A 13,270-nucleotide genomic window follows, 5' to 3' on the forward strand; every position below is an offset into this window, starting at 1 on the left:
ACACTCACACACTCACGCAGGTGCACATGCATTTGCACTTGCATGCCGGGCACACACATACACGCAATCATACACGTAAATTCGAACACACACACAAGACCCGCACTGCACTCCTTTTTAATAATTTTTTACTGATTTCAATAGACCGTAACCCATCACCTTGCCGAATCAAAAGGGAAAGAGAAAGAAACCCAACCTACTCTTCAGTGTCTGTCTATACATTTTAAATAAGTTTAACACATTTTTTATTTTCAATATAAAAAATGATATCAGATTTGTTAGATAGAGCTCCCCACTAGCCCCTGCATCCACCACCACCCCCATTCCATTCAGCACCCCCTCCCTTTCCTCTCTCTCTCTACCTTCTCTGCATTTCTCTCTCACCCTCTCCTCTCTGTCCTGCATTTGCATAATTTCCTCTGCCGTATTCTGATGTATGCTTGTGAATAATAAAGCTCATGGGCGCGCAGTGCGAGCCTGCCACTGTTCATTACTGCCGTGCCACGCAAACCCAGCCTCCGCAGGGCTCTCATTAGACATTCCACGCAGAAGAAAGGCCTCTCCCTCTCCCTTGCTCTGTCTCTCGCCCTTGCATTCTGTTTCTCTATCATTTTCTCTCTCTCCGTTAGTCCCTAACTCTGTTTCTCTCGCTTTATCTCTCCCCTCGGTCTCTCTCTTACTGTTTCTCACACTCCCTCACTCTCTATTCCTCTCACTCTCTCTCCCCAACATTCTGGTTCTCTCACTCCATCTCTCCTTTCTCTCTTTTGCTGTCCCTCTCTTACGTTCTGTTTCTCTCTCTCACTGTCTCTCTCCCTAACATTCCGATTCTCTTACTTTCTCACTGTCTCTCCTTTCCCACTTTCCTTCTCTTTAACTCTTTGTCTCTCTCGCTCTGCCTCTGCCTCTGTCTCTCTCCCTTACATTTGTTTCTTTCAATTGCTCTCTTTTCTGTCTCCCTCCTTTCTCTCTTGTTCTGTCTTTTCCCTTTAATTATGTTTCTCTCACATCTCCCCTTTCTCATTCTCTGTATTTTCCTTACTCTCTGTTTCTCTCACTCTCTCACTCTATCCCTCACCCTCGCGATGTCTCTCTCCCTTACATTTGATTTCTCTCGCTCCCCTTACTTTATCTCCCCCGTCTCTTCTTCCGTCTATGGTTCTCTCTCTCACTCAATGTTTCTTCCCTCTCTGTCTTATATTTTATTAGCACTTTCCCTAATTTTCTTATTTTATCTGCATCTTCCCCACTGCCCCATCCCTTCCTTATTGGCTCTATAGCATCCTTTCTTTCATCCTCCCTTTCTTTCAGTTTATTTTCTTCTCTCCCACTCCTCGTTCTCTCTCTCTCCAACAGAACACAGTGGCCTGCGTCATCCTCTCATTGTCAGGCAGAGGGAGACAGGGAGACAAGCAGGTAGGAGGGAAACACACACACATTGTTTTTGTGACAACACACCACACATTAACTGATTGTTGATAGTTCATTCCTTTGGACTAATTCTAGTCGAATGATTTGCTCCTTTCCCTCTGCTTGACTCCCCCCTTTTAAAAGACTACATTTGTCATTAGCAATTTGGTATTTAGCTTCCCCTGCAGTACTCACACCCATCAGATCTCTTCAGACGTCTAAAGGAGAGTTGACAGTAACCCAGGGCTCCAGACTAACATTTTCCCCTGCTGGCACTGGTGCCACAAACCTTTTCAGTTGGTGGCACCAGCCCATGATTTGGTGGCACCCCCTCCCAAAAATGTGCGTCACACAATAGATTACATTTGGCTCATCATCTTATTAACACAATGCTTTATTAATAACAGACTACTTAGATGGTATGCAATATATAAGTTATTACATCTGACTAACATATCCAAGAAGGATTGCGTGATTTTAAATATTTTGGTTTGCAACCTAATCCAGAGAATGTCATGAATTATGCTATTTTTATTGTATTTTACTGTCAAAATAGGGCTCCAGATTTTTTTATTCAATAGAGATGAATTTGCCTTCATCTTTATGTGCACTAAAATTATATATTAGCCTAATTCAATTGGTTCTAATTCACGCCCTGAGGAAGTGGAAACTCAAAACACATTAGCTAGATTATATCTAAATATAATACCTACTGCTAGTAGCCATGTATTAATCTAACAGTAAATACAATGTCCTAAGAATATTTTTTTGCAATGAGGCTTGGTGCACTAGCGATGGCCGATGCGTAATTTTGCGTGGTTCGTATTTCAGTGCCATATCAGAGAATTATACCAACCGAAAGCTGATACCATCCTCTCTTTATTTGGACAGCTAGTTGCTTCCAAAGTTTTGTTTTTTTCACACAATTGCATTTTAAAGTGCCATGAGGGGCACAAGAGGGGGGGTGAAAGGCTCGCTTATTACAGCAACTTTCCCCGGTGAAACAGGCAGGCAGAGCAACAGGGCAGACACTTTTATTACAGGAATCATAAGGATAATAAGCTTGACTGTTTAAAAACTTATTTGGGACTGGGGGGCCGTATTGAGTAGCTTGGATGAATAAGGTGTCCAGAGTAAACTGCCTGCTACTCAGTTTCTAAAACTGTTTGAATGTTTGAAGTGTTTGAATGATGTCTGTGAGTATAACATAACTCATAACTCATATATTGTGACGGATATCTTCTGTTGAAGGAGGAGCGGACCAAAATGCAGCGTGTAGATTGCGATCCATGTTTAATGAAAAAACGTAAAACAAGAATCAATACAAATACTACAAAACAAAAAAGAACGTAACGAAAACCGAAACAGCCTATACTCGTGTAAACTAACATAGAGACAGGAACAAGGACACTAAGGACAATCACCCATGAAACACACAAAGAATATGGCTGCCTAAATATGGTTCACAATCAGAGACAACGATAATCACCTGACTCTGATTGAGAACCGCCTCAGGCAGCCATAGACTAACGCTAGACATCCCACAAAACCCCAAGACAAAAACACACCACAATAACCCATGTCACACCCTGGCCTGACCGAATAAATGAAGAATAAACATAATATATTTCGACCAGGGCGTGACATATATATACTGTATTTAATGTATTTATTTATTTTGCTCCTTTGCACCCCATTATTTTTATTTCTACTTTGCACATTCTTCCATTGCAAATCTACCATTCCAGTGTTTTACTTGCTATATTGTATTTACTTTGACACCATGGCCTTTTTTTGCCTTTACCTCCCTTATCTCACCTCATTTGCTCACATCGTATATAGATTTGTTTATACTGTATTATTGACTGTATGTTTGTTTTACTCCATGTACTCCATTACTCTCAGTGTGATTGTATGTGTCAAACTGCTTTGCTTTATCTTGGACAGGTCGCAATTGTAAGTGAGAACTTGTTCTCAACTTGCCTACCTGGTTAAATAATGGTGAAAGAAAATAAATAAAATAAAAAATATGGCAGGCAAAAACCTGAGAAAAATCCAACCAGGAAGTGGGAAAACTTAGGTTTGTAGATTTTCAACTCATTGCCTATCGAATACACATATTGCACTTCCTAATGCTTCCACTAGATGTCAACAGTCGTTAGAACCTTGTTTGAGGCTTCTACTGTGAAGTGGGGGCGAATGAGAGGGGATTGAGTCAGGGATCTGGCAGAGGGCCATGAGCTGACCACGTGCGTTCACGTGAGAGTTAGCTTGCGTTCCATTGCAATTCTACAGACAAAGGAATTCTCCAGTTGGAACTTTATTGAAGATTTATGATAAAAACATCCTAAAGATTGATTCTATACATCGTTTGACATGTTTCTACGAACTGTAATATAACTTTTCGTCTGAACTTTCGCTTGGACTTGCCTGCGCATCGTGAGTTTGGAATGTGTACTAAACGCGCAAACAAAAAGGAAGTATTTGGACATAAATGATTGACTTTGTGGAACAAATCAAACATGTATTGTGGAACTTGGATTCCTGGGAGTGCATTCTTATGAAGATCAAAGGTATGTGAATATTTATAATGCTATTTCTGACTTTGTTGACAGCACAACATGGCAGATATCTGTTTGGCTGTTTTGTTGTCTGAGCGCTGTACTCAGATTATTGAATGGTATGCTTTTTCGGTAAAGCTTTTTTGAAATCTGACACAGTTGTTGCATTAAGGAGAAGTTTATCTAAAGTCCCATGTATAACACTTGTATTTTCATCAACATTTATGATGAGTATTTCTGTAAATTGATGTGGCTCTCTCAAAATCACCGGATGTTTTGGAACTACTGAACATAACACGCCAATGTAAACTCAGATTTTGGATATAAATATGAACTGAATATGAACTTTAAATCACACATGTATTATGTAACATGAAGTCCTATGAGTGTTATCTGATGAAGATCATCAAAGGTAAGTGATTCATTTTATCTCTATTTCTGCTTTTTGTGACTCCACTCTTTGGCTGGAAAAAGGACTGTGTTTTTCTGTGACAAGGTGCTTAAATAACATAATTGTTTGGTGTGCTTTCGCTTTAAAGCCTTTTTGAAATCGGACAATGCGGCTGGATTAACGAGAAGTTTATCTTAAAATGGTGTAAAATACTTGTGTACTAGAGGAATTTTAATTATGAGATTTCTGTTGTTTGAATTTGGCGCCCTGCACTTTCACTGGCTGTTGTTGAGGTGGGACGCTACCGTCCCGAATATCCCAGAGAGGTTAACTTCTAAGATATAGGGGGCGCTCTTTTAATTTTTGGATAAAAAAACGTTCCCGTTTTAAACAAGATATTTTGTCACGAAAAGATGCTCGACTATGCATAAAATTGACAGCTTTGGAGAGAAAACACTCTGACTTTTACAAAACTGCAAAGATATTGTCTGTGAGTGCCACATAACTAATGCTACAGGCGAAACCAAGATGAAATTTCATACAGGAAGTGCCCTAGATTTTGAATGCGCTGTCTTCCAATGTCTCCTTATATGGCTGTGAATGCGCCAGGAATGAACCTACACTTTCTGTTGTTTCCCCAAGGTGTCTGCAGCATTGTGACGTATTTGTAGGCATATCATTGGAAGATTGACCATAAGAGACCACATTTACCAGGTGTCCGCTTGGTGTCCTCCATCAAAATCCTCCGTCGAAATTATTGCGCAATCACCAGCTGCATGCACTTTTCCATTTGGTTCAGAGGAGAAAGGCAACGTTCACGAATGATTTATCATCGAATAGATATGTGAAAAACACCTTGAGGATTGATTCTAAACAACGTTTGCCATGTTTCTATCGATATTATGGAGTTAATTTGGAAAAAAGTTTGGCGTTGTAATGACTGAATTTTATTTATTTTTCTTAGCCAAACGTGATGAACAAAATGGAGCAATTTCTCCTACACAAATAATATTTTTAGAAAAACTGAAAATTTGCTATCTAACTGAGAGTCTCCTCATTGAAAACATTCGAAGTTCTTCAAAGGTAAATGATTTTATTTGAATGCTTTTCTTGTTTTTGTGAAAATGTTGCCTGCTGAATGCTAGGCTTAATGCTATGCTAGCTATCAATAGTCTTACATAAATGCTTGTGTAGCTATGGTTGAAAGGCATATTTTGAAAATCTGAGATGACAGTGTTGTTAACAAAAGGCTAAGCTTGTGAGCCAATATATTTATTTCATTTCATTTGCGATTTTCATGAATAGTTAACGTTGCGTTATGCTAATGAGCTTGAGGCTATGATTACACTCCCGGATACGGGATTGCTCGACGCTAGAGGTTAACAAATTCATGATTTTATCCACCCAAACAATAGGACTTTTTAATTGAGGTGACCAGGTGGAATGTGTAACTTGCACAAGTGCGATCAATTAAAAATGTAACTCGCACAACTAAGTCACAGGGTCTCAAAATGTGTGTGCATCCCTGTAAATGTATGTGCATAAGAGAGAGAGACAAGGTATTTTATGGTGGGGAACGGGGATGTACATTTTTGGGGGAAATATATGAAGAGGAGAGGTGCCAACTGTAAACTAAGTGCAAGAAAAACATGGGGCCCAGTGAGACAAACAGAATGTCAGAGGAAGATCACATACTGTATCTGTAAATGGAGTCTACTCGAAAATGCAATGCGATTATGATCACCCATTTCAACCTTCTAAAAAGCCAAATACGAACCCCATCTTGAACCAATGACGCCCTCTCAACACATCCTGTCAGCTATCATTCAGTCACCATTCCCTCGTGAACATTATTTATGCTTGACTTTTTAGTCATATAGCAGATGCTCTTATCCAGAGTGACTTGCAGGAGCAATAGAGGTCAAGTGCCTTGTTCAAGGGCACATCAACAGATATTTCCACTTGTCGGCTGAGGAATTCGAATCAGCCACCTTTCGGTTACTGGCCTAATGCTCTAAACCGCTAGGCTACCTGCTACCGTGACATTAACTCCTCAAAAGTTTTACTTCTAGGGTGCAATAACATTTAGGGTTAAGTTTAGGCATGAATTATGAGTGGTTAAGGGTTTGGGTGTTAAAACAGAACAACTAAAATCAATTGAACCTGTGATGTCCGGAGCCACAGCTCACCTTTTCACCTGTTCTCAACCCCATCCACAACACTCTCGCTCATCGCCCATGAGATGTTAACAGGCAATTAATAATTGCCATGTAAAATGCATCTACTTCCCATAACGTAATTTCACTATTACAGAAACGTGTTGTTAGCACATAACCCATTGGAGCCTGGGCTGCAATTATTTGTTGTTGTAATGCAGGTTAGAATTCTGCAATGTTATTTGACCACGTAAAAAATGGTATGCTACGGTATGAATACTGTAGTGGAGGTTCGTTTTAATTGAGCCAACTGATGATTATTATAAAGTCTCACTGTAGAAGACACACATACGACATGCGCACACACACACCATGGAAAACTACAACTGAGTGACAGGAAGCAGTGGAGGACTACAACAGAATGACATGAAGACTGTGAACAGCTGACACCCCAAACACCCACTTCCTCACACACACTTGACTGCTCTACCACTTGCTTACGCCACACACCTAGACATGCATCCCCCCTCTACCCTTTTGTGTACAGGCACCCTCTCTATTGACAGATGGCATTGAAGGATCATGGCACCCCCATTGTCCTATGACAATGACGCTGTTGGAGCACAACACAGCCCAGAGGGAGAAAGAGGGAGACACACACACACAGACTAAAGTAGGCAAACATACACACAGAAACAGACAGACACATATGCAGGGCTGTACACAGGGCTTTCAGTGGGGCAGGTGCTCAAAATGAAAAAGTAGCCTCTGTCATTCTTGAAGGAAAGATGTTTGGAACCACCAAGACTCTTCCTAGCACTGGATGCCCGGCCAAACTGAGCAATTGGGGGAGAAGGGCCTTGGTCAGGGAGTTGAGCAAGAACCCGATGGTCACTCTGACAGAGCTCCAGAGTTCCTCTGTGGAGATGGCGGAACCTTCCAAAACGACAAAAGTCTCTGCAGCACTCCACCAATCAGGCCATTATGGTAGAGGGGCCAGACGGAAGCCACTCCTCAGAAAAAGGCACATGACAGCACCAAAAGGCACCTAAAGACTCCCAGACCATGAGAAACAAGATTCTCTGGTCTGATGAAACAGAGGTAAACTCTGAATGACAAAAGTCACGTCTGGAGGACACCTGGCACCATCCCTATGGTGAAGCGTGGTGGCAGCATCATGCTGTAGGGATGTTTTTCAGCAACAGGGACTGAGAGACTAGTCAGGATCGAGGGAAAGATGAACGGAGCAAAGTACAGAGAGATCCTTGATGAAAACCTACTCCAGAGCACTCAGGACCTCAGACTGGGGTGAAGGTTCACCTTCCATCTGGACAATGCCCCTAGGCACACAGCCAAGACAACGCAGTAGTGGGTTCGGGACAAGTCTCTGAATTTTCTTCACTCTGTGGTCCAACTCATCCCAAACTATCTCAATTGGCCACACACCTGGGGGTCCCTTGTATTAAGAGTCAGTGTGGAGGACGTGTTGTTGTTGCCAATCTTCATAGCGGATGTCAGGGGAACGCTACCTGCACCAATGCATAGTGCCAACTGTAAAGTTTGGTGGAGGAGGAATAATGGTCTGAGATTATTTTTCATGGTTTTGTGCTAGGATCCTTTGTTCCAGTGAAGGGAAATATTAACACTACGAGATACAATTACCGTGCACATAGCGAGGTCCATACAGAAATGGTTTGTGCAGGCCAGTCAACTGCACAGAGCCCTGACCTTTGGGATGAAATGGAACACTGACTGTGAGCTAGGCCTCAGTCATGTTCCAAAATCTAGTGGAAAGCCTTCCCCGAAGAGTGGAGTCTGTTATAGCAGCAATGTTCCATCATCTAGTGGAAAGCCTTCCCCGAAGAGTGGAGTCTGTTATAGCAGCAATGTTCCATCATCTAGTGGAAAGCCTTCCCCGAAGAGTGGAGTCTGTTATAGCAGCAAAGGGGGGACCAACTCCATTAATGCCCATGCCTTTGGAATGAGATGTTCTGCCTCTACCGCTCCAGTATCCCAGGACTTTTTAGTGTTGTTCTTATTTCTTATACTTTATTTTATAGTATAACACAATATATTGATATTGATTACTGCATTGTGGGGAAAAGAGCTCACAAGAAAGTCATTTCACTGTACTTGTGCACGTGACAATAAAACTTGAAATCACCATTAGAAAATGCTTTGTTTACTGTTTTATTACATTTTTCAAGTACTATTGACAAATCCTACATTCCGATTATTGCATAGAATGTAATGGACACATATGACGTGTGTAAAAAAAAATATGTTTTTTATAGTTCCTCGGTGTCCACATCACTAAGGGTCTATCATGGTCCAAACACACCAACACAGTCGTGAAGAGGGCACGACAAAGCCTCTTCCCCCTCTGGAGGCTGAAAGGTTTTGGCATCCTCAAAACGTTCTACAGCTGCACCATTGAGAGCATCTTGGCTGCATCACGGCTTAGTATGGCAACTGCATGTAATCTGACCTCAAAGCACTACAGAGGGTAGAGTGTGTGGCCCAATACATCACTGAGGCCGAGCTCCCTGCCATGCAGGCCCTCTATACCAGAGGAAGGCCCTAAAAAGACTCCAGCCGTCCAAGTCATAGACTATTCTCTCTGCTACCGTACCGGAGTGCCAAGTCTGGGACAAAAGGCTCCTTAACTATTTGCATTGAACACCTTTTTTATGAACTGACGTTCTTGCACTGGCTCTATGCACACACAGACACACCTTACACTGACACTCATAAACACACACACACACACACATCTTACACTGACACTCATAAACACACACACACAGACACATCTTACACTGACACTCATAAACACACACACACACACACATCTTACACTGACACTCATAAACACACACACACACACACATCTTACACTGACACTCATAAACACACACACACACACACAGACACATCTTACACTGACACTCATAAACACACACACACACACACATCTTACACTGACACTCATAAACACACACACACAGACACATCTTACACTGACACTCATAAACACACACACACACACACATCTTACACTGACACTCATAAACACACACACACAGACACATCTTACACTGACACTCATAAACACACACACACACACACATCTTACACTGACACTCATAAACACACACACACACACACACATCATACACTGACACTCATAAACACACACACACACACACAGACACATCTTACACTGACACTCAAAAACACACACACACACACACAGACACATCTTACACTGACACTCATAAACACACACACACACACACAGACACATCTTACACTGACACTCATAAACACACACAGACACATCTTACACTGACACTCATAAACACACACACACACAGACACATCTTACACTGACACTCATAAACACACACACACAGACACACCTTACACTGACACTCAAATATAAACACACACACACACAGACACATCTTACACTGACACTCAAATATAAACACACACACACAGACACATCTTACACTGACACTCAAATATAAACACACACACACAGACACATCTTACACTGACACTCAAATATAAACACACACACACAGACACATCTTACACTGACACTCAAATATAAACACACACACACAGACACATCTTACACTGACACTCAAATATAAACACACACACACACACCTTACACTGACACTCATAAACACACACACACACACACATCTTACACTGACACTCATAAACACACACACACACACACAGACACATCTTACACTGACACTCATAAACACACACACACACACACAGACACATCTTACACTGACACTCATAAACACACACACACACACACAGACACATCTTACACTGACACTCATAAACACACACAGACACATCTTACACTGACACTCATAAACACACACACACACAGACACATCTTACACTGACACTCATAAACACACACACACAGACACACCTTACACTGACACTCAAATATAAACACACACACACACAGACACATCTTACACTGACACTCAAATATAAACACACACACACAGACACATCTTACACTGACACTCAAATATAAACACACACACACAGACACATCTTACACTGACACTCAAATATAAACACACACACACAGACACATCTTACACTGACACTCAAATATAAACACACACACACAGACACATCTTACACTGACACTCAAATATAAACACACACACACACACCTTACACTGACACTCAAATATAAACACACACACACAGACACATCTTACACTGACACTCAAATATAAACACACACACACACACACCTTACACTGACACTCAAATATAAACACACACACACAGACACATCTTACACTGACACTCAAATATAAACACACACACACAGACACATCTTACACTGACACTCAAATATAAACACACACACACAGACCCATCTTACACTGACACTCAAATATAAACACACACACACAGACACATCTTACACTGACACTCAAATATAAACACACACACACAGACACACCTTACACTGACACTCAAATATAAACACACACACACAGACACACCTTACACTGACACTCAAATATAAACACACACACACAGACACATCTTACACTGACACTCATAAACACACACACACACAGACACATCTTACACTGACACTCAAATATAAACACACACACACACACCTTACACTGACACTCAAATATAAACACACACACACAGACACATCTTACACTGACACTCAAATATAAACACACACACACAGACACATCTTACACTGACACTCAAATATAAACACACACACACAGACACATCTTACACTGACACTCAAATATAAACACACACACACACAGACACATCTTACACTGACACTCAAATATAAACACACACACACAGACACATCTTACACTGACACTCAAATATAAACACACACACACAGACACATCTTACACTGACACTCAAATATAAACACACACACACAGACACATCTTACACTGACACTCAAATATAAACACACACACACAGACACATCTTACACTGACACTCAAATATAAACACACACACACACACACCTTACACTGACACTCAAATATAAACACACACACACAGACACATCTTACACTGACACTCAAATATAAACACACACACACACACACACACCTTACACTGACACTCAAATATAAACACACACACACAGACACATCTTACACTGACACTCAAATATAAACACACACACACAGACACATCTTACACTGACACTCAAATATAAACACACACACACAGACCCATCTTACACTGACACTCAAATATAAACACACACACACAGACACATCTTACACTGACACTCAAATATAAACACACACACACACAGACACATCTTACACTGACACTCAAATATAAACACACACACACACAGACACATCTTACACTGACACTCAAATATAAACACACACACACACACACCTTACACTGACACTCAAATATAAACACACACACACACACAGACACATCTTACACTGACACTCAAATATAAACACACACACACACACACACACACACACACAGACACATCTTACACTGACACTCAAATATAAACACACACACACACACACACAGACACATCTTACACTGACACTCAAATATAAACACACACACACACAGACACATCTTACACTGACACTCAAATATAAACACACACACACACAGACACATCTTACACTGACACTCAAATATAAACACACACACACACACACAGACACATCTTACACTGACACTCAAATATAAACACACACACACAGACACATCTTACACTGACACTCAAATATAAACACACACACACACACACCTTACACTGACACTCAAATATAAACACACACACACACACACACAGACACATCTTACACTGACACTCAAATATAAACACACACACACACACACACACACAGACACATCTTACACTGACACTCAAATATAAACACACACACACAGACACACCTTACACTGACACTCAAAAATAAACACACACACACACACACACACACACACACACCTTACACTGACACTCAAACATAAACACACACACACACACACACACATCTTACACTGACACTCAAAAATAAACACACACACACACACACACACCTTACACTGACACTCAAACATAAACACACACACACACACACACCTTACACTGACACTCAAAAATAAACACACACAAACACACACACACCTTACACTGACACTCAAAAACACACACACACACACACAAACACACACACAAATAAACACACACACACACACACAAATAAACACACACACACACACATCTTACACTGACACTCAAAAATTAACACACACACAAACACACACACACTCAAAAATAAACACACACACAAACACACACACACACACATTACACTGACACTCAAAAATAAACACACACACACACACACACACACACACACACACAGACACATCTTACACTGGCACTCAAAAATAAACACACACACACACACACACACCTTACACTGACAATCAAACATAAACACACACACACACACACACACACACACATCTTACACTGACACTCAAAAATAAACACACACACACACACACACACACACACATCTTACACAGACACTCAAAAATAAACACACACACACACAGAAACATCTTACACTGACACTCAAAAATAAACACACACACACACACCTTACACTGACACTCAAAAATAAACACACACACACCTT

General features: G+C 40.9%; 1 long non-coding RNA gene across 1 annotated transcript in view; it reads left to right on the forward strand.

Annotated features, from left to right (window-relative positions):
* Positions 1-1,347: 1,347 nt before the first annotated feature.
* The window catches only part of LOC135543961 (uncharacterized), an 83,820-nt gene continuing 71,897 nt past the window's right edge, over positions 1,348-13,270 (forward strand). Inside the window, exon 1 of the long non-coding RNA XR_010456279.1 lies at positions 1,348-1,416. This is a non-coding gene — a long non-coding RNA (uncharacterized LOC135543961). The remainder of the gene's footprint in view (positions 1,417-13,270) is intronic.

This window comes from Oncorhynchus masou, chromosome 8 (assembly GCF_036934945.1).
Source record: "Oncorhynchus masou masou isolate Uvic2021 chromosome 8, UVic_Omas_1.1, whole genome shotgun sequence".
Lineage (NCBI taxonomy): Eukaryota > Metazoa > Chordata > Actinopteri > Salmoniformes > Salmonidae > Oncorhynchus > Oncorhynchus masou.